This window comes from Pristis pectinata, chromosome 6 (assembly GCF_009764475.1).
Source record: "Pristis pectinata isolate sPriPec2 chromosome 6, sPriPec2.1.pri, whole genome shotgun sequence".
NCBI classification, from domain to species: domain Eukaryota; kingdom Metazoa; phylum Chordata; class Chondrichthyes; order Rhinopristiformes; family Pristidae; genus Pristis; species Pristis pectinata.
This window is the reverse complement of record NC_067410.1, coordinates 84,150,080-84,173,775: the sequence shown is the minus strand read 5'-3', so window position 1 is coordinate 84,173,775 and position 23,696 is coordinate 84,150,080. Positions and strand designations below refer to the sequence as shown.

Sequence of the window (23,696 nt, the reverse complement as noted above, 5' to 3'; positions counted from 1 at the left end):
TGAAATAATACTAGAGGTCATACAGAGGACAGAACTAACCAATGGTGTCAGAGGAAGAGCAAAAAAACTGGTTCCATAAGCCAAAGCGCTTGAGTCTCAAAAGGCACAACACATTAAAATTGTACTAAGTTATAAAAGAACTGAAAAAGATGAAGTTGCCAAAAATAAGATAGCTGAAATAACTAGTGCAAATTGGTTTACAATTGTGTTCATTTCTATTTCTTTTACATTGAGATGATCAACAACGTGTTGGAGACTCAGAGTCATAGAGTTGTACAGCACAGAAATGGGCCCTTCTGCCCGTCACATCCATACCCACCTTTTTGTCCATCTACACTAATCCCATTTGCCTGCACTAGGTCTGTATCGTTCTATACCTTGCCCATTTAAGTGCTGTCCAAGTGTCTCTTAAATGTCGTGATTATGTCTGACTCCACTGCCTTTTCTGGCAGCAAGTTGCAAATATCAACTACTCCCTCTGTAAAAAAAACTTTTCCCTCAAATCCCCTTTAAAACTCCTCCCTCTCACCTTGGTTTTGATACCCGTACCATGAAGAACATTCAGACCATGCTGTTGAATTAACTTCTGAAATAGATGCTATGATAGAAAGAAACAGGGATTAGGAATCGTCTCCAATCTGAATCCTTCTTGTAGGGTCAGATTTTTATCAGATTTGGCATAACGTTTCTGTTTGGCAGGTGCTAATGTATCAACACAATCTGATTCAGGAGATTCAAAAATGGAAACCCAATATAGGCTAATGAATAAATGTATTCCATGAAGCCCACATAAGAATAGCATTTTATATGAAGAATTATTTACTGAATTATCCTGGCTACAAAAAGGGGGAGCTTAAATGTTGGTGTTTGGAAATTAATCACTTACAGACTTGCAATGCTTAATAGGGGAGTTGTTGTCAAATAATATTCAGATTTCTCAGTTAAGTGCACTATTCCCCCTTTCTTACTATTGAACAATCTGCGCAAATTTAAATTCAACGAAATTTGAAACTGGACACTGGAAAAATAACACATCTCGAATGAAAGAATGTTTTGTCACAAATGACTGATATTTGATTTATTTCAGGAATATATTTTCAGAACTGATTAGAAATGGGAATAGCGCACACATCCCAAGCAGGAATTGGTAACAATTGGCAAAGGGTTTATGAATTGAGGTCAGGGCAGTAGAACAACCTATCAATAATCAGACGGAATCTCCGGTACGAGAGATACAAAGAAAAACGCGAATCTTGGACATCTGAAAACAAAATGATATTTAGTAATTCAGCTTTAGTACATTTCAAGTCTTCTTTTAGTCGGAATTACGTAGTGAAATCCCCAAATCAATTCATTCTGCGGGACAATTTTTTTAATAAAAAGAAAATATGCCGAAGAATTATATATTTAATCAAGAACTCAGAAGACCAGTATTCCTGCTATTCTAACAGAATTTGATAAATCTCAGAAAAGGTTTGGCTGCATGGAATCCTAAATAGTATTTTACCTGTGTATAGAACATATCATTGGAAACATCCTCTATGACGTTTTAATAAAATAGATATCCGCTGCCACAGATTTAATTCGATGTTAATACTTCGACAGTCACTAATATAATGGCATAAATGCTGGAAATATATAGCTAGACATCTGACAGCTGTTTAAATTCATTAAACTTTCTATAATTTCAGATCGTGGCTGACTTGCTGTGTATTTCCAGCATTATTTTTGTCTCAGATTTCCAACACTCGTCCGTTTTTTTTGCGTATCTCTGCTTGATATAAATATATCGCAGTTCGACAGATGCAAATAACGTCAACAGAAAATAAAAGCCTCGTTATGTTTGATGATAATGATGCGAGTTAGTTACATGGTCAGGTATTACTGCAACTTCATGAAGCTTTAAAGTGGCCCTTGAAGAGATTAGTGCTCACATTGATTTAAGAAATGTGCGATGATTGCAGCAGTCTGAACAATCACTTTCTTTGGAGAAGTGGATATAATTGTGGGCTCTGCTCCCAGGGAAAGCCGCTCGCTTGGTGCCCAGACACTCTCCTCCGGGTTAAACGAGTCGGAACACTGCAGACCCCGGGCGCTTCCTACGTCAATGCCTCAATCCCCATGGCAACTGCCAATCAGCTGTAAGCGCTAATGTCCAAGGGAATCCATCCGTTTAGCTGTAAACGCAGTTTCAAACAAAAGAAAGTTAACGTGCAAAGTATAATGTCGAGTCTTAACCTCTCCCGTTTAGTATGTAAGGGAAGTTCCTTTTGCTCCAAACCATTGCTGCCTTCGATTTCCTGCTGAGAGCCAAACCCTCCGCCCGGACCCACTGTCGTACCTCAAACGCATTGAGAATCATTGGGATGCAGTCAACACACATATTGCAATAAATTCAGGTACTTTCAGGATCATAGTTTTACTTTTAATCACAGATTTTTTTTGTAATGAAACTACCTGTGTCGCCTTCACCCTTATTCAAGCAAGGATTGGTTTGCAGCCGGAGTACTTTCGGTCTGGGGGTGGGGGGAAGTGGCCAGTCGGCGGATGATGGATGTCTGGATGAATTTGTGGAAGGGAGAGACGTGTAGTTTTATTTCCGTTGCGGGTAAATGCTGAGGTTTTTTTTATCTATTGCAGAGGTGGGATGACTGGGTGCGGATTTGGGGGAGTGCAGCGTTGAATCTCCCCTCCCGGCAGGGCTGCTGTTGCTGAGGTCCCGGATCCAGGGTGTGGTCGGCAGAGGCGGAGCGAGGGAGCGGGCGCCGCGGCCAGTGGGGCAGAGGCAGTCAGCTGGGGCTGTTCGCGTCCTCTTTACACACAGCCAGACAGTCTCCCTCTCCCCCTGCCTCCGCCGTTCGCCCGCCTCGACCCTGCACCAGTGGAAAGGTGGAGGCCATGCGTGGACAGTGAAGGGGGAACGCGGGCAAGCGGTGACAGGAAATCCCCGGAGCAGGAGCGCTGTGGAGGGGCCGGAATCGCGGCGGCTGCTGCTGCTGCTTACCAGGTGCTGGGCTTCACTCCACCGGCTTGGGGCACTCGCGGCGACCCGGGGCTGCTCTAACGGGCGGGGGGAGAGACTTTAGTCAAATGGTTTAAAGCAAATGAGCGCGTCTCGCTGTATGTTTCCTATATAAGTGAGCGTCTTTGTATTTGGGGAGAAATTCCGGTAATTTTAAGCAGGACAGTCTGACTTTGGAATATCGACAGTGTAACCGTTAGTGCAATGTGCAATAGCGGAAAACAGCCTAATAGTACATCCGTATTCTCAATGCTAACGTGTTTGTAGTTTTTCTGCAAATAAGCAAACATTAAGAAGAACTTAGGTATTTTCACTCTTTATTTCTATTACAACGGCTGAATTTGACGTTCTGCAAATCTAAATTAATATTAAGTTAGACATGCCATTGTCTATCGAAAAAATAATTCGGCGTAACCTGTGTAGAATCTAAGCGGTTCAATGAAATAACATTTTGTGTGCCACTTTGACATTCAGATTATTTACTGCAGATATGAAATATTTTTATTGATATCTATATCTGTGAAATGGACCAATGTGCATATCTTAATACATCTCAATAAGATAGCTGATTTATACTTGATCAAATATAAGATTTTCTTCTGTTCAGGTAAACAGAAGAAAATCTTATATTTCCACCTTCCATTATACCTTAAGTGCCTATTCTATTGTTCTTTGTGGTGGGGGTGGGGGTTGAATGGTGGGATGTATTGGTTCCTAAACACCATCTGTGTGTATTTTGTAAGAGTGATGAAGTCTTATCCGGATTCCCAGAAATTGCATCCCAGGCACAATTCATAACTGCTTGATCATCTGATTAGACTAACATCTTGCAAGTTCTGAAATTTAGATTATTGGAGAATGTTTTGTCCGTTTTCAAATCATCCTTATCTTTATCTAAATAGTTATTCTTAATAGTAATGTCTGCTTTTGTACATATCGGCTCAGATTTACCTTTGCAAACCTAAAGCATCTCGTATTTGTGCCATTAGCCAGGACCTTGTGGGAATAATCTGTGATAATGCAAAGCTTTTTTGTGGAATTGAATTTAAAATATTTCAAATTTCATAATGTGTATTTGAAATATTTAAGTGGAATTGAAATAATTTACCTTTGCTCTGAGTAAAGGTTAAATATTTGAAATGGATTTTTTTCTTGAAAGCTTCAAATGTTGAAGTGGTGGTCTTTCTGATTCTCATTTCAATCCCTTATTTGTGTGTTTGGTTATTTCATTTTGAGCAATGGTGAGGATGCTGTGATTGTATGTAACCTTGGATAAATTTGTCTCCCAGAGTTTCTGTTCTTGAAATCCAGTTGCTTCTTTCTGAAGATATGTGTTTGCTGCACTTGTTTGGCTTGACAATGATTAAAGAATCAACAGAAATGTAGGCTGCAGGTGGTGTCCATTCAACCCATGTCCAAAAAGAGTTATTTGAATTGATTTCATTTCCTAAAGCTGTGATTCTGTAGCAGTAGCACCTCAGGTGTTCGGTCAGGTACTGCCTTCTGCCTCCCGCCATTTTGAACAGTGAATTCTAAAATCACACCACTTTTAAGGTGAAAGGTCTTTCCTTTACTCCCTTCTGATCTTTCTACCAACTATCTTATTTAAAAAAAAATCCCTTCAGTTGATGACCTCTCCTCAGGGGGAGATAGTGATGCTGTTCTCTGTAGTCAAGAAATCCTCAGACTATTCCAGATTAACCATTCAGATCAGGATTTTGCAGGGTTCTCTGCCTGTGTACAGCAGAAACTGGTTAGGGGAAAGAGAATAAATCTGAATTGATAGGATTGAGTAGGTAATGTGCCATTGTAGATGGTGCAGCAAAATTGTTGTATTTTGCTTCTGTTACCTTCATTTTGGAAGTTGCATGAATGTAGATGCCATAAATTTGTGTGCAGTAAAACCAATGTTAATAGTGAACTTTTATGTTGCTCATGCATACAAGGTTGGGTGTATTGTGAAAACCTATATTAAAACTTTGATTTATAACAACTTTTCTAAATTAGTACAGTATGGAGTTGCCTGATCTCTTGTATTGGAATAATTGAGGTTTACTCTAAGTTTGAACTCTTTTAACATTTTGCTAACATTCAAACAGCTTGGATTGGCTATTGTAAGCAAATTGAATGTAGTGACTTTTCAAATGCTGCACATTTTACTAATGCCCCAGCATGAGGCCTTTATAGCAAATGAAAAGAAGGCAAAGAAAACAAAGGAATAATTTTATTCAACCTTCTACATAATAATCTTCATATTTGCAACACCTTTAAATAATTACATTAATTAAAATGATGTATTATTTTTGTTTTAAGCTACAATTTTTTGATCAAAAATAATACCATGCAAGTCCTTGAGTCCCTGGAGAAGTGCACTTTTGCAGTATGTTGATATTTATTCTATTTTATCCTGGGAATGGAAACCATGAGCCAACGTATGTTTTGTAGCTTAAAATTTAGTTGCATCTGAATCACGGGGCATGCAAATCCATATAAACTGAGGCAAAGGGAGATATAGAGTTTGCTTTAGTTGTGCTTTTGCCTTTGCATGATTTGTAATCATACACTGTATTATGGTGGAAATTACAATCGCCAGTGCTGTGTTAATTTGCTTAATGAAAGTTCAGCGCTGGAGTTAGAGGCCCATTGCAGCACACGAGTAGATGATATTGGTTCACCTCGCAGTATTGAAGGCATGTTGCATTGTTGCCGATGTTTCCTTCAAGTGAGCATAAATAATCTCTCAATGCTCTTTGAGGAAATGAGGCTTATTATATCCTCCTCAATATTCTTTGCTCAAAACATTAAATTATTAGGCTGACAAGTTGCTTATAGGACATCTGTGTATAATTTTGGTGACATATTTGCCTGCAAAATGTTTACCTGCTCTTAATTCAACTTTAATCAAAAGAGATGATTGGAAAATGACATTATGTGCCCACCCTTCCCCCTGCTGCCACCCCGGTATATTCAGTTAAAATTAAGTGGCAAAGAACACTTGGGGGGGAAAAAATGGTAATTAAGTTTTTATTCAGTATTTTTTTAAAATCTTGTTTTCCTCTTCAGCAGAAATTATTGAATGCAGAAAAATATTTAGAAGTCTGTACTCTTGTATATCAAGCACATTTTAGTGCAGTCAGTATTATCAGAGGAGATACTCTGGTTGGGCAGCATCAATGGAGAAAGAATTGGGTTAACATTTAAAGTCAATTACATTAAATGCTGCCTGACCTTTGTATTTCCAGCATTTTGCACTTAATTTCATAATCTTAATATCTTGCTCTCGTAGCATTGTCACTGGCATTGTAACAATACAGCACATGCTTTGTCTCCTAGTTGTAATGTAAACTGAGCCTTGTGTGACCCCACTACTTGGCCAGGAACAGCCTATGTGGTGCTTCTGTAGATGACAAACCAATGCACAGTCCAGAGAAAAGATAGAAATAAAATAATAGCCAATGGCAAATGTGAAATGTTCATTAATTTGCTAAATAGCAATATTAATATTGCATTAACAAATATACTGCATCATTAAAACAGCTAAAAATCCAGCTATACTGCAGAATTCTTTATTAATGTGAGTTAAATCAGTATTTTGCAAAATGAAACTGGTTTTGTGTATAAAAACTAGGCTGGAGATACTCGACAAGCTGAACAGCATCTGTTGAGAGAAATAGTGTTTTATGATCTTTGTTTTCTCACTTCCAATTCTCATCAATGTTTCAAGTTGCAGGGAAAAGGGTGGAGTGGAGAGAACAAAGGAACTGGCTGTGATAGGGTGGCAACCAGGAAATTCAAAACACATTTCTATTGTCTGATGCTGAAAAACTACTTAACTTTTAATTTAGTAATTTAATTCAGTGGACAGTAACTTACAAATATTTGAATAAGAATAGGTCACGTCGCACCTTGCACCTGTTCTGTCATTCAGTAAGATTACGGCAGATCTGATTGCAACTTCAACTCTGCCACAATGACTTTTCATCTCCTGTAAAGCTCTAAATATTATGGAATGCAGAGACTAAGCTATGTCAAAGCAACAACTTGCAGTTAGTGTCTTTTAAAGCAGTGAAAAGTCCTGGACATTTTACACGTGTATTAAAGAAACTTTAACACCAAACTACATTGAGACTGTATTCTGCATTAAGCCTATATTGAAACTATATTGAGACTAGTGATCAAAAAATTGACCAAAGGCATTAAGAAGTGCCTGAAAAGAAGGAAGACAGTAGCAGAGTTTTAGGAGGGTGTTCCACAATTGAGGTGAGATTCTAAACGTAGTTGAGGCTACCAGTGAAGTAATAAACAGGTGGGCAGAATTGGAAGAGCGCCGAGATTAGCACAGAGGAGCAAGACCGTGGAGGGATTTGAATGCAAGGATGAGAACTGTTTATTTGAGGCCTTACTGAAGCCAGTGTGAGGCAGAGAAAACAGGTGGTGGATGAATGGGATATGGCTGTCATTGTTGTGAATTAGCTGAAGTATATGGAAGGTGGAAGACTGGCCAGTAGAACAATAAGACTAGTTGAGTCAAAAGTAAATTGTAGCAGAGTTTCAACAGGTTGGGGCAAAAGAGATGTTTGATGCCAGAAAGATGGGCATTTGGAGTGGAAAGAAATGATCTTGTGCGAAGATGTTGGATTGGAAGCTCAGCTCATTATCATATAAGAATGTAGACCGTCTTTCAGCTGCATACTTTGGCTGAGGAGGGGAAAGGAGTTGGGCTACAGAATACCGTTTCTGTCAAGAATAGCATTGGCTTCTGTTTTTCCACTTCATATAATCAGAGGAAATTTGATGTAGAGGTTCCAAATTCTTTGGCTGCACTTCACATTCAAGATTTCTTGCTTCTGCCATCCATTACCTGCCCTAATTATAAATCTTGAATGAAAACTCTCTTTATAATTGTCCCACTTCCACCTTGTAAATTATATCATGTGGCCAGGCTGTTTTCCAACCCCCCCCATCCACCCTATGGGATCTGTCCTCCTGCTTTAAAGCAAGGCGGAATAGATGTGCGACAAGAAAAAATGAGCGGGGGAAATGAGAAAACTAAACTGGAAATAACCTTCTCAAATAGGTTTTGTTTTATAGTACCAAATTGCACACGATAAAGTGTACACAGGTCAAATCCAAGCCTCGAAGGTCCCAAATGAACTTGATTTTTATTAAAACTTGCAGAATTATTTTATCTGCTTTGTAGATTGTTTTAATATTGACTTTTGTTTCAAATTTAGTTAATTGCGAAACACATAATGTTTTTGAGCATCTGCAAATAACCTTAGACTGTAGCCCATTTGGTAGAAGATAAATCAGTCTTCATACACCACTAGGATAACATTGTTATAGGTTCATGGTAAGGCAATTACTTGAAATCCTCCTCCTCCTTGGACAACTATCAAAAATGTGTTATGGATGTACAACACATTTAAAACACTTTTCTGGCGATTTTTGAAAAGAAGGGTTCTAATGTTCAGGCTAATATTTGAAATTTACTGCTCTGATACTGCTTTTCTTTTCCTTGTAGTATTGAAATTATTTCTATACAGGATTGTAGCAAAAAGTAATTTGCCATATCTGTCTGATCTTCCAGTAGTAAAATTAAGTTGTCCTTTTTCTATACAGTAATACTTTGCCATTGTCCCTCTCTGACTTGTGTTAACTGTCAATCTCTTCTATCTTATCTAAGTTATATTCTTTACATTTTACAGTGTTCTCTTGATTGACTTTTTACAGTTGCAGGCCATCATTTTTTTTAATCCGGGTTAAGAGTCTTTTTGAAATGATGATAGAAAAGAAACCACCATAGTTACTCTCAGTGAAGATAAAACTGACTTTTGAGAAATTGGTAAATTGGTTTATTATTGTTGCATGTACTGAGGTACAGTGAAAAACTTGTCTTGCATACCATTCATACAGATCAATTAATTACACAGTGCATTGAGGTACTACAAGGTAAAACAAAATCAGGATGCAGAATAAAGTGTTAGTTACAGAGAAAGTGCTGTGCAGGTAGATAATTATTGTAATGAGGTAGATTTTGAGGTTGAGTCCACCTTATCGTACTAGGGAATTGTTCAATAGTCTTATAATAGCAGGATAGAAGCTGTCCTTGAGCCTGTGGTACGTGCTTTCAGGCTTTTGTATCTTCTGCCCAATGGGAGGGGGAAGAAGAGGGAATGTTTGGGGTGGGTGGGGTCTTTGATTATGCTGGCTGCTTTACTGAGGTAGCGAAAAGTGTAGACAGAGTCCATGGAGGGGAGGCTGGTTTCTCTGATGTGTTGAACTGTGTCCACAACTCTCTGCAGTTTCGTGTGGTCACGGGCAGAGCAGTTGCCATACCGAGCCATGATGCATCCAGATAGGATGCTTTCTATAGTGCATTGATTAAAAATTGGTGAGGGTCAAAGGAGAAATGCCAAATTTCTTTGCCATCCTGAGGAAGTAGAGGCGCTGGTGAGCTTTCTTGGCCGTGGCGTCTATGTGGTTTGGACCAGGACAGGCTTTTGATGATGTTCTCTCCAAGGAACTTGAAGCTCTTGACCCTCTCGACCTCAGCACCATTGATGTAAACAGGAGCATGTGCACTGCCCCCTTTCCTGAAATTGGTTGTGCACAATTCAGTATTTGACTTTAAAAAAAATCAAGAACAGCATGTTGAGAGCAGATTGAGGAATGGAAATTAAGTAAAATCAAATTGGACAAAAGATATTTATGAAATACATGTTATATAGGTGTACATTGGCAATTCATATCTGTTAGTAACCTGAAAAATGAATTTATTATCTAGGTACTTTTCCAGTTTTTTTAATGTGAAACTGCTTTCTTTAATGAATTTCTAAATGACACGTAATTGTAGTTTGAATGCCTCTGGAAGACTGGAGAATCATTTTACTCCAAACTATATTGAAATAGTCGCTTCACAACATTAGTTGCATCAGATGCTGAACAAATGGTTATTCATAAAATATTTTGGCTGCTAAATCTCAAAATATTGTAGCATCACTGGGTTAAAAGCTTTTCTATTCAACTTGCCTCATTGCATTTTAAATTTCTAGTCTTATAAGCCTTCATGTGAATGCTCAGATTGAGTATTGCATTATTCTTTGCAGAAGTTGGTTTGTCACTGTGCTCTGTACACAAAGTGTAAACATAGTTAATCAACTTTTGAAATCTTTTAACATTAGTGTTAATGAAATTTTAAATTATTCACTGTTTTAATAAATGCTAAAATAGTCTGGTCCTTTGTAGCAGGGAATTGCTTTTTTAAACGATCTATTGCAGGCAAGAAGACTATTTTGTACATTGTAAATGCTATTCAGCTTTTTTAAGCTCATTTTGTATTATAACAAGGTAAATTTGTCATCTCATGTATGTCATAGTTGTATTGTTTTACTAATTTTAATGTTAAAGCATGGTTAACATTTGAGTACGTGCACCTTGCATTACAAGGGGTTTGCATTCCTAGAAAAGAGCCCACGTCACGATTTTCTGTAATGCAAAGCCGCATCATCTGCGTGTGTGTCAAGCAATGTAAGCTGGAAAAAATGTTTATTTTTCCTCAAGTTCTATGAGAGCAAATTTTATTCCATATCTCCAATTCTTGGGTAGTGATTTGTGAATTCTGTAAGGGTGAATTTCTGGAACTTGAATGATTGCAACATGGGGGTTGCCTGTATTAATTAGATCTGAGAATTTGAGCTTTGTCATTGTTCCAACATAAGTTTGGCTGACCTTCAATATTTTCCTAAATGTAATTAATGCAAAGTTTTAAGCTTGCAACTTCCAATTTGTTGGATTTAATTCGTACTTACACGATTTGATGCATTGTCCAGTCCATTGAAGATAAGCAATTGTTTATCAAGCAAGGGGGGGGGGGGGAGCAGTAACCTCTTCAACATTTGTTTTTACTGTACCCAGACAAGTTTGTTTTTGATAATCCATGCAGTATACAGTGTATGCTGTATCCTAGAATCTTATGGTTCTATCATCTTACAACCTTAATTTGATATTAAATATCAAAACTATGCGGATGATCCCCACATTATGGCTATTTGGGTAATGGAAATTTGCCAATTCATAGATCACTACCCAAAAACATATTTTTTTCCAACTCGCACTTTTTGATGGATGTGCAGATACTGCGGCTTCGCACTAGAAAATTGTGCTATGGACCATTTTCTAGGAATGCAGGGGACACCTGTAAATTGCTTTAATTGATCTTTTACTTCTGCTTAAATATGTATTGGTTTATATTAACTACTTATTTTTCAGTGGCTTGACAGAGGCTATTTGCTGCTATTTTTAAAAGCCACATTTTCCAAGTGTCAGCTATCAAATGTCACATTTCGATTCATGTACCAATTTCTTTTTCTGATGACTTTACCTAGAATTTCATATTCTAACCTGCCTCCCTGATTGACACCCTCTTGTAAAATTGCTTGTTCTTCTTTGTTGATCAGATGACTTGGAAGTCTTGGCAACAAGTGCAGACACCAAAAGACTCTCTCACAATTAAACTTAAAAAGAAATTATTTGTGCCATGATTTCAGCACCCCTACTATTAAGGTGTGGTGTCGTTGTGGGATCATTAATCAAGATGTAGTTCATTTTGGAAGGTGTGTATTTTAAGCACAGATTGTGTTTTTGTGGGTGGGATTGTTAAGTAATCTTGAACATTAATGTCTTATAGGGAAGGGAATCTGCCATCCTTATCAGGTACATCACTCCCGACCTGCAGCAGTATGGTTGACTGTTAACTGCCCTCTGAAGTGACCTAGAAAGCCGCTCTGTTACAGACACATCCTTTGCCAGCAGATTTCCGAATGGTCCATGAATGTAACTTCATTATTCCTTTTTATTTGCACTATTTATTTTGTAATTTTAGTAATTTTATGTCTTTGCCCTGTACTGCTGCCGGGGAAAAAAAAGTGATGATAAACCTGATTCTGACATTTGAAATAGCAAAGGCTAAAATCAGATGGACTCCCCAGTATCAACCTAGACAGTGAATTCAGACAAGGCAAAATCACCTCCAGCCTGGTTAGCTTTGCAAAGATCTTGCACGCATCTGGGGATTGAATCATACTTATGGAATCAGACTGTAAAGACAATTTATTGGATCCATCATGTGCTCTATCTCAACAGCAGGACGAACTTGACATTGATTCCAGAATCCATGAAGTGTCATAGCATCAGGTCAAACGTGGGAAGGAGCCACCTCCCACTGATGCGTTGGTGCTCCTGCTTGCTGCTCAAGGCTTGGAGCAAGCACTAGAACCAGCAAGAGCACAACATGTACTTTGGTTGCAGTTTTTAAATATCTGCCATCATGTGTGGCTTGATAGTACTGTCACTGACCAACTGGGTATGATTCCTGAAGGACAAAGCTGAATGGAAGATGGAAAATGAACCAACTTAGAATGAATCTTCTTGATCTTGTCCTTGCCATTCTGCCTGCTGCAGATGCATCTACCCATGGCAATGTTGATAGAAGTGACCTCTGTACATTCTTTGTAGAAAGTTCTGTCTTCATACATGTCCTTCATTGTGATGTATGGTACTACAATTGTGCTAAATGGAATAAGCTCTGAACACATCTTGCAGGTCAAAACTGGGCACCCAGGAGGTACTGTGGATCATTAGTCATAAAAATACACACCGCCACAATTTGTAACCTTGTGGTTGTGCTTATTCCTTATTTTTGTTGCACTCGAGTTAGGGGATCAATCCTGGTTCAGTAGTGCAGAATGGCATGCTGGAAAAACAGCAGGACACATGAGAATTGGGTGCCAACCTTGTGATCAAAGCTACACATGCCTGTCACATCTAATTGTGAATAGTGGCAGACAAACAGTTAACAGAAGATGGCCCCAGAAACTTTGCTATCCTGCATAATGGTGAGGCCCATCATGTGAATGGTAAAGATCAGGTTTGAGCCTTTGCAACTGTGATAAGCCAGAAGTGCCGGGTGGGTGATTTATCTTGGGTTTTTCCTGTCTTCAGAAAATTCAACTCCAGATGGCATGACCACTCTGTGGAATACCTGTATTCAGTCCACAAAGGCTACCTCAAGCTTCTAGTGGCATGTCACTTTAATTCTCCACTTCTTTTCCACTTTGACTTATTTGTCAGTGACCTCCTGCACTTTTTTTTAAACAAAGTCCATTGTAATCTTTAAGAACAGCACCTCGTCTGGGCACGTTGTGGCTTTCTGAATATTGAATTCAACAGATTAGGATAACTCACTTTCTCTGTTTGTTCAGAATTGGCTAGTTCTGCAATAAGATATTCACTTATCTGTTTTTTCTTCACTATAATGGCATGACCTACTGGGCAGGACCTACAGCTGGGCATTTCACAACACTTGCATGTTCCTTTTGTTTGTGCCTCCTCCTAACCTACCAAACACACAGCTTTAACAGTTTATCATCAGGGTTTCGTCCTACCAAAGATATTTCCTCTGTCCTATTCATCCTTCCCCCACCCTCATCAATTTAATGCTAACTTGTTTTCTTTTTCCTAGCTCTATTAAAGGGTCTTTGACCTGAAATGTTAACTCTTTCTCATTTCACAGTTGCTGCCTGACGTGCTGAATGTTTCCAGCATTCTTTTTTTTTTGCGGTGTTCTGACTTTTGAGAAGAGCAAATGCAACTGCACTGGATTCAGCTAAGGCAGTAGAGGACCAGGAAACATCCTGGATGTAGCTCTGAAGGCTAGTGTTCCAGAATTAGCTACACCTCTAAACAAGTGTCGAGCCAAAAGTGTAGAAAATTTCTCATTTACATCCTGTTTGCGAAACTAGGACAAATCCAATACAACTAATAACTCGCTGATCAATCTACTCTTGACCTTGAGCAAAGTGATCCTCAGCACAGTGTCCTTGGCTCAATCCTCTCAGCTGCTTCTTCGATGACCATCCTTTCATAAGGTCAGAAATGGGAATGTTCACAAGGTTTAATTCCATCTACGTCTCTTCAGTAAAAGAAGCAGTTCACATCTGTTTGCAGTAAGACCCAAACAACATCTGGACATGGGCTGATAGGTGACCAGTAACATTTAATCCACTAAACTGCCACCTCTAATTAATTCCCTTTGATATGCAGTTGCATTTGCTCTGATCAGGTCCTCCTATGGAATCCCACGGTAGTGACCCGTGTTCAATTCCGGCTGCTGTCTGTAAGGAGTTTGTATGTTCTCTCTGTGACTGCGTGAGTTTCCTCTGGGTTCTCCAGTTTTCTCCCACGTTCCAAAGACGTGCAGGTTAGGAAGATGTGGGCGTGTTATCTTGGCGCCGGAAGAGTGGCGCCACTTGCGGGCTGCCCCCAGCACATTCTATGCAAAGATGCATTTCACTGTGTTTTGATGTACGTGTGACTAATAAAGAAATCTTATAAAGGAGGCGAATGGTATGCTTGCCTTTTGTCAGTCAGGGCATTGAGTATCAGAGTCAGGAAGTCAAGTTGCAGCTGTGTAAAACGTTGGTTAGGCTGTACTTGAAGTATTGTGTGCGATTCTGGTTTCCCCATTACAGGAAGGATGTGGAGGCTTTGGAATGGGTCCAGTTGAGGTTTACCAGGATGCTGCCTGGAATAGAGGATATTAGCTATAAGGAGAGGTTGGACAAACTTGAATTGTTTTCTCTGAGTGTCAGAGGCTGAGGGGAGACCTGATAGGAGTTTATAAAATTGAGGGGCGTAGATGGTCAGAATCTTTTTCCTCAGGGTGGAAACATCAAATACTGGGGGGGGGCATAGCTTTAAGGTGAGAGGGGGAAAGGTTTAAAGATGATATTCGGGGCAAGTTTTTTTTAAACAGAGTGGTAGGTACCTGGAATGTGCTGCTAGGAGAGGTGGTTGAAGCAGATATTTTAGTGGCATTTAGGAGGCTTTTAGATAGGCACATGGACGTGCACGGAATGGAGGGATATTGATCTTGTGCAGGCAGAAGGGATTAGTTGGTTTTGGCATCATGTTTGGCACAGGCATCATGTGCCAAAGGGCCCATTCCTGTGCTATACTGTTCTATGTGCATTAACTTCAATTTTACCAGGAGTCCTTGATGCCACACTCAATCATCCTGAATGATGCTGGGGCTCACTACGTAAGTGTTGAAAACCAGGCTGAAGCCTTTGCAACAATGTTCAGCTAGAAGTACTGAATCAATAATCCATCTCTGCTTTCTCCTGAGATTCCCACCATCACAGAAGCTAGTCTTCAGGAAATTGAAGGGATGCAGCAAAGTCTACTGGACCAGACAATGTTTCAGATGTTGATGTCAAGGGTAGTCAGTCTCTCCTAATCTCTGATCTGAAACACAGTGATCCTGGTGATACCCAGACTCAGTATTGGTCAGTAAATGCTGCTTGTGGCACTGTCAATGACACCTTGCATCACTTTGCTACTGATTGACAGTAGTATGGATGGTAATTGGTCAGATTGGATTTGTTCTGCTTAAGAAGAAAACAAACCTGGGTGATTTTCCACATTGTCAAGTAGAAGCCAGTATTGTTATCGTACTTTTATCAGCTTGACTCCGGGTGCAACCTATTCTGGAACCCAATTCTTCAGTACTACTGCTGAGATTTTGTCTACTGACGTATCCTGTGCTGTCAGCTGTTCCTTGTTATCACATGAATATATTTATTTAATAAGAATTTATTGAAAACTGGCTTCTTTAATGAAGGGAAGTCAATACAGATCATCCATTTGACACTTGGCTAATTATGGTTGCATTTGTTTTGCCTTTGGGACTCTCATTCTAGGCCCCAGCATCGTTGAGGGAAAGAACATTTTCAGTGCCACTGCCTCCTGTTAACATTTTAATTGTCCACTACCATTCATGACTAGGTGGGATTGTGAGGAGGTTATAAAGAGGTAAGGCAAGGAATAGGCAATTGGGTGAATGGCTTAAAACATGGCAGATGGAATATAATGTGGGGGAAAAACTTGAGATCCAGTTTGGTGCAAAGAACAGAAAAGCAGAGTGTTTGTTAAATGGTGAGGGAGGTGTTGACGTTCAAAGGGATCTGGCTGTGCTTGAACACAAATCACTGAAGGCCAGCATGTAGATGTAGCAGGCATTTAGGAAGATGTTATAAATGGTCTTTTTGTTATCAAACCATTTTGTAATGAAAGCTGAGTAAGAAAGGCTTATTGCAGTTGTTTAGGGCCTTAGTGATACCATACCTGGAGTATTGTGTACAATTTTGATATTGCCTAAGAAAGGATATACTTGTCATAGAGTGTAGTGAAGTTTTACTAGACTGGTTTCAGAGATGGCAGGTTTGCCAGATGAAAGATTGAGTGGACAATGGTGAACCCGAGAGGACATAATTTTAAGGTGATTGGAGGAAGATATAAGGGGGATGTCAGGGGTAAGTTTTTTTACACAGAGTGGTGGATGCAGAGGTTGTGGGGGCAGATACATTAATGACATTTAAGAGACTCTTAGATAACCCCCTATTTTTCTATCATTCATGTGTCTATGTGGGAGGGAAGGGTTAGGTAGATCTTAGAGCAGAATAAAATGTCGACACAACGTTGTGGGCCGAAGGGCCTGTACTGTGCTGTAGTGTCCTATGTATTCGAGTGGACTAGAACTCTAGAAGGATTTTTCCCCTGACTGAGGAGTCTGGGGCCAGGTGGCACAGTTTGAGAATAAGAGGTAGTTCATTTGAGATGGAGATGAGAAATGTATTCATTCAGAGAGCAGTGAACTTTTGGAATTCTCTTCCTCAGATGGCTGCAGAGGCTCAGTCACTGGTTCATTCATGATCTTGATGAATGTTGGATCAGGCTCAAAGGGCTGGATGGCATTCTCCTGCTCCTGTTTCCTACATTCTTATGCTCTTGTATAACCAGGAGCTATGGTCTCAAAGTAGGTGGTTAGCTGTTCAGGACAGATGAGAAATTTCTTCACTGAATCTTCAGAGTTCACTAAAGTCACTGAGTGTATAATGATGAGTTGAGTACAGGAAGGAGATAGAGCCTAGTGACAAGGTGTCATGACAACTTTTCCCTCAATGTCAGCAAAACAAAAGAGCTGGTAGTTGACTTAAGGAAGGGGGTGATACTTATGCTGTTGTTTACATCAATGGTGCTGAGGTTGAGAGGGTTGAGAGCTTCAAGTTCCTAGGAGTGAACATCACCAGTAGCCTGCCCTGATCCAACCATGTAGATGCCATGGCTAAGAAAGCTCACCAGCACCTCTACTTCCTCAGGCTAAAGAAATTTGGTATGTCCCCTTTGACCCTCACCAATTTTTATCAATGCACCATAGAAAGCATCCTATCTGGATGCATCATGACTTGGTATGGCAACTGCTCTGCCTGTGACTGCAAGAAACTGCAGAGACTTGTGGACACAGATCAGCACATCACAGAAACCAGTCTCTACTCCATGGACTCTGTCTACACTTCTCACTGCCTCGGTAAAGCAGCCAGCATAATCAAAGACCCCACCCACCCTGGACACACTCTCTCGTCACCCCTCCCATCAGACAGAAGATACAAAAGCCTGAAAGCACATACCACCAGGCTCAAGGGCAGCTTCTATTCTGCTGTTAACAGACTATTGAACAGTTCTCTAGTAAGATAAGATATATTCTTGACCTCACAATGTACCTCGTTTTGACCTTGCACCTTATTGTCCACCTGCACTGCACTTTCTCTGTAACTGTAACACTGTATTCTACATTCTGTTATTGTTTTACTTTGTTCTACCTCAATGCACTGTTGTAATGAATTGATCTGTATGAACAGTATGCAAGACAAGTTTTTCACTGTACATTGGTACATGTGACAATAAACCAATGTATTCATAACAGGAATCGATAGATTTTCTTTAGATATGTGTTTTAGTTAGCGAATGGTGGAGTACACAAAGGGGGCCAAATGTTCATAGTCCATTTTTATTTTTTCCAAAAGCTAAATCTTTAGAAAGCAAGAGCCAGAAGGAAGATGGCAACCTAACCTCTCTGTATCAGCCTGTTTGGACCATAAATTTGCATACTATTTCTAGGGTTTACTTGACTTTGTCCATTTATACATGGGTATAATTTTCACCAATGATCAAGGTAGTATCAATTTATTAAAAATTCCAGAATGACCTAGAGAAAGTGTCACATTGGGGTGAGTGACCTTGTGTTTTATCATTGTATGATTTATTCTTAATCTGATTACCTTAGATCTAAGAAATTGAGTTCATGATGATCCAGTGGTTTGTTTCTGCCTGCATGCATATTTTAGAATTGCTTCCTGTCGAGCTGACTAGTTCTGCTATACGCTGCATTTAGCTGGAAAGTGTTTCGCAAAGTGTGGAGGCAGTAGTACAGGCGACTGCAGGGCTATGATTAAAGTAGGAAGTTATGTTATTTTTAGGCCTTGAATGTTTTTTAGATGTCAGTAATAGGGTATATCTCTTCATTTAAAAGCATTGGAGGAATTCTTGACATTTTATGAAAAGATTATTGGGCAATTGAACTTTTCAATATTCTGCTGAGCTGTACAAGGTTCAGTTTTAAATAACTTGAATTTATATTGTGCTTTCAAAGTAGTGAAAACTTAAATGCTGCATTGTAAACCTTTTGAGACAGAACTGCATGATTGTGATCTGGGAATGCAACTTAATTTGAGAAGTTTACAAGGGTTGATTTATCAAATTTTTTTTTAGTGAACTCTGAAGATTCATCACATATCAATTGTTAGGTAAATAGATGGTAAGTGAGGAGCAACAGAGGGAAATATAAGATTCTCATGGATTGGATTAATGTGACAGGGTTCATGTAAACAACTTCATCTGGACACAGTGTATGATCCAAGGACGGTTACTTAGTAATATTTGAGGGTATAATAGATGTCGATTAGCATTGTGCACTATGAATCATTCTTTGTTTCAGAATTTTTTTATAAACTGTGTGAGTTTGGGCTTTCCTCATCTGATCTTGGCAAGTGTGAGTGTATTTTTATCATGTGTAAGCCAAATGAAGTCAAAACCTTCCATTATGCCATGGTTATTTGTCATAACCATTGCTGCTGAAAATATTTTAATAGTAGTTGTGTCACATTGTCATGATGCATAGGAGCATGGCTGCATCATTTGCTGAGAAGTTGGAAATGAAACTGAACATTGTGACTTTATGGTCATAATGGAGATAAGTAACATGCACTGTAAAACAGAATTGAGGGGAGAAATTGAATTGGCATTGATGTTGAACTTTTCTCCGTAAATAGATGGATAGCACATGTTGTTTGAGTGATAGTTTGCCCCATTATGGTAAAACCGAAAAACAACTTAAAAAAAAATTCCATGCCATATGTTGAGTTCGTGTTTTTCAGGAATCTGACAAGTCTGAGCCATCTGTATTTTTAACCTGTAAAAACAAAATAGTACTCCAGATAGGGCAGAAATGTGTACTTGGCATTTATCTTCACAATTGAACATACTTTCCCATCAGAACTTAAAATGGCAAGTATTAAAATAAGTCAGCATATGATTAAATGATATTGGTTTATTATTGTTACTTGTACTGCGGTACATTGAAAAATTTGACTTGCGTACCGATCGTAATGAAACCAAAAATCTTAAAACGGGGCAGTTGGTCCCATCTGGAAGATTGGAGAAGTGCAGTGTGGGCCCTTTGCCTGTATCTTTAATAGCTCCCTTATGTCTGAGAATTTTCATTTAGACTAGATGAAGAATAATTCATGAATTTCAAGACTGAATTTCAACAAAGATCTAATATATAACCAGAAATGAGAAGCACGTCATATGGAAACCCACCATGGCTTCAGAACAAATGTTTTAAATTCATCAAAGTGGTGGAAGAAAATCTGGTGGATTGTCCACCTAGACATCTTATGTAATTGTCAGAGGCTTTGCTGCAAGATTGGTGTGTCAGAAATATGCTTATGTGATCTATATGTAGAATCATCTAAAGCTCAATATCAAGAAGAGGATACTTCAGCTATTGGTATGATTACCCAAGTCACAGGGCTAGGTGATTGTTAAAATGATAAGCAGCTACTGCATTGAATCATTCAATTTTGTTCAAAGCTTAATACATGTAAGTCAACTTGGGGGAGGGGGGTGGGGTGTGGAAATCTCCACACTGGTTTAGATATTTTACAATTTGCTAATTTTCTGGGATCTCAGTGGTGGTAAGTGTGATGTTATCACAGTGATTGCTGCTGTTGTTGAGTGCAGCAGGACAGATGTGATGGCTACTATTACACCCGAACATAAGTTTCCTCTCCTTTACATTTGTAATTGACATCTTGCAAGTTTGTTTTGAAAAATGAAATTCAATGCAAATCGGTAGGATAATTTTTTAGTCTACAGTGCTTCAGCTAAGCTATTTTATGTAGATCACATTATTTTTAAAATCAACAAAACTGGTGTAGCAAGATGGATTTCGTTGCATTGACTTTTTAGTGGTTTAAAAAAAAATTATTAGTCCATTAAGTTTTAAAACCTGAAGTCCATAATCTTCCAATTTACCTTGCCATTTTTAAAACTTATTTGCAGTAATATCTAATGTCATAGCCATGGTTCGTCAACAAAACAGACTTTCAACTTTTGATAACTAAACAAATAATGAAGCATTCAAACAGCATTAGTAATAAAGTATGGGAAGTGGTCCATGTTTTCCAAGATCTTGCCATGAACCATTATTGTTGAAGGTCACGACTTTGTGTGTGTGTGTGTGTGCGTGCGTGCAAAATTGCAGACTTGATCTGCATGCTGCAGTTCTACTGAGGTTTGGGTCACCTTGGTTCTAGAGTGTAGTTGGTGAAGGTTCTGTTCTGAGGGTTAGCTCCAGTCTTGTAGAACTTTTTATTGGAGGCAAAATATAATTTTGGGGCAAGAAAGGTTAAGAAAAGTGGGACAATGACACAACCTTGTTTGTCACTGGTCTTCACTAAGGATGGTTCTGTTGTAGACCCATTAGTTAATACCATAGCTTGCTTGTATTTGTGGAGTGAGTATAAGATGGAGACAAATTTCTGTAGGCAGCTGAATTTGAAGAGGGTGTTTCATGTTTCCTCCCAATTAATGGAGTCAAGTGCTTTGGAAAGGTCAAAGGCCAGGTATGGTGTTTGGTGCTGCTGCCTGTACTTGAAGTTGTTGCATGATGTTCTTGTCCATTGTACTTCTAGATGGATGAAATTCACACTGTGATTTGGGGAGCAGCTTTCTTGCCACGGAGAAGGGGGTGGGGGGGTGGAAATCCTGGTAATAACATTCTCTGTGGTGGATAACAAATTTTCTGAGTCTCAGTGGCTGTAATCGTGACCTTCAGAAAGGAGGCAAGTCTGATTGTGGTAACTACAGAGGGATTTTCCTGCTCCCAATTGCTGAAGAACTGCTCTGGAAGCCCAGATAATAAGACCAGATAACATGTTTCTGTATCTTTGGATGGAAAGGTTCGCCACAATTTTTATCTTGTGATATTATTCTTCAAAATTCATAAATGGCATACAAGGACCTAGTTTTTTTATATATAGGAAAATTGAGTATACTACAACAGTTATGCAGCTTGAATGGTGATTGTTGCAACCATACCTTAAATTTTGTAACTAGGTGCCTTCAGTGCGGTTCTAACATAAAAACAGGAAGTTGTAAACAGCGCCTCCCCACAGTTGTTCTTGTATGTTGCAACTTCTGATCAAAATCCTTTGTGCTTTGGGACTGATGTCTTGAGTTACGTGCGATGTTCAATACAGAAAGTTGGTAAATTATAAATTTCATTAAGTTGTACCTTATTAGTGGCATAATTTTATGAAGGAGTTCTTGGTTGACATTGCAAACTCTGAAGACCCCTCTAATGAAAGTACCGAACTTCCTGAGAGATCATTGCTATTTGCATTCCAAATGCACTCTGACTTTAGACTAATTTCTCTCTTTAGTTTCAAAAATAAGTTGTGAATGTCAGAGAAATTTGAAGTCTTGACACTAGTTGAGCTTGAGTTTGGCTTGACTGGCTGTCAAAGTTGCATAGGACCAACAATGGGGAGGTAGCTTCGGAGGCAAGTTTGCTACCATTATGAAGTTAGTATGTTCAAAGAGACTTCAGCATTAAATGATTGTCCTGTTTAAATGTTAAGTTAATTTTTTTCTGGTATTATTCCTGTGACTTGGTCTCTTAAGTATCCAGAACTTGTATGAACATTTAGGTGGGCTGCACGATTCCATTTTGGAAACTCTGTTAGGTGATCTTTTGAATTTCCTGACAGACTTGCAGTATTTTGATACAGCACTGAGTTTCAAATCAACATTTTCACATCGGCCACACAGGTGATCTCCATTGGGATGTTTATTCTCATATAAAAATACTTCCAAGTGAGAAATAAAAGTATATATTTTAATGTTGAAGGTAGTGCAGGTGTAGTCTTTCAAATGTGCAATAGATCCTGTCTGAAGATGTCCTTTCAATATAGTCCAGCTGGCCTATTGCATAATTTCCTATCTTCTGTATTCCTAGTGACAGATGGCAGTAGTGACTGTCATCCTAATGGTGGAAGTGCTTACTGCCAACAAGCACACTGCTCTGAAGGCTTTTGTCTTTCCCTCCTAAATGATTTCTATTTGTCTCTGATTCAAGGATCATTGATCTCTCCTTTCGCCTTATCAGTGTTTTCCACTTTGTCCAGTAGAAATTGCTGACTAGCTGCTAGATTAATCACATTCACCATTTGTAATGGAAAACAACTTGGACACACATGGACTGAACAGGTAGCTGAATTTTTTTACATCTGCTGAACACCTACCATAATTTAGCAAACAATTAAGTAAATGATTCTACATCAAAAAAGTTCTCAGAAAAAATTGTATATGCAAATAAGAATTGATCATTAAACTCAGTTGTGCATATTACTCTTTAAAGTACTAATCTAAATATTCAGTTAGTCCATACCTAGCTATGTTTTAATACCAATCAACAGAGCAGAAAGTTCTAGTTGTGAATTGGAAGCGTCAGTGAAATTGTAATAGAGTATCTCATTGTAAATCAAAATGGTCGATTGTCATTTTTGTTTGTGTTCTGCAACATTCAACTGCCTGGTCTTGAGCAATGCATTTAAATATTCATACTTGATTGCAAATTTTTTGGCAGCAGCAAGGAGCTTGAATTTTAGTGCAGCTTGTGAATCCTTAAAATTCTGGACTATGCTTGTTGAACTTGTGATGAGATAAAAATGAAGCTTTAATAAATTGCCAGATGGGTAATCCATTTGTATAAACAGGAATATTCCTGAGTATATTTAAGACTTAATAGAATTATGTAGAATTATGTATATATGCTAAAACACAAATGAGCTCAAATGCATTTGTCCCAGATCTCCCACTAACCCTGACACTTGCATTATTCCAGTGGCTTTCCAGAGAAGGTAGCAGTATTAGGAGCAGGGATTTTGGAGGTGGTGGTGGGAGTGAGTCCTGGAGAAAGCAGCATTGTCCTGGATAGTCCAGCAGAAATAGTGTCATACAGTTTAGAGGGATTGACAGGAGACTGGAATTGGGTTGAGTGGGCTGTGAGAGGAGAATGGTATTGAGCTGTGTTAAAGGTTCCAAACAATACGGGGAGACTGGAGTTTGGGCATGTGGTGCATGTATTTTTTGTACACTAAGCTTGTGAGGTGTTGTGCCTTTAAAAAAAACACACACTTGAAACCCAGTA

The 23,696-nt window shown here is 38.9% G+C and overlaps 1 protein-coding gene across 4 annotated transcripts in view; it reads left to right on the top strand.

Moving 5' to 3' along the window:
* The first annotated feature begins 2,095 nt into the window (after positions 1-2,095).
* LOC127571413 (guanine nucleotide-binding protein subunit beta-4) overlaps positions 2,096-23,696 on the top strand; it is a 35,038-nt gene continuing 13,437 nt past the window's right edge. Inside the window, exons 1-2 of one of the 4 annotated variants that reach the window (XM_052017741.1) lie at positions 2,096-2,399; positions 2,641-3,007. The gene's annotated coding sequence lies outside the window, so the exon portion shown is untranslated. Of the gene's footprint in view, positions 2,400-2,503; positions 2,609-2,640; positions 3,008-22,735; positions 22,754-23,696 lie in introns of those variants that run through there. The other 3 variants (XM_052017743.1, XM_052017742.1, XM_052017744.1) reach the window with 3 other exon arrangements.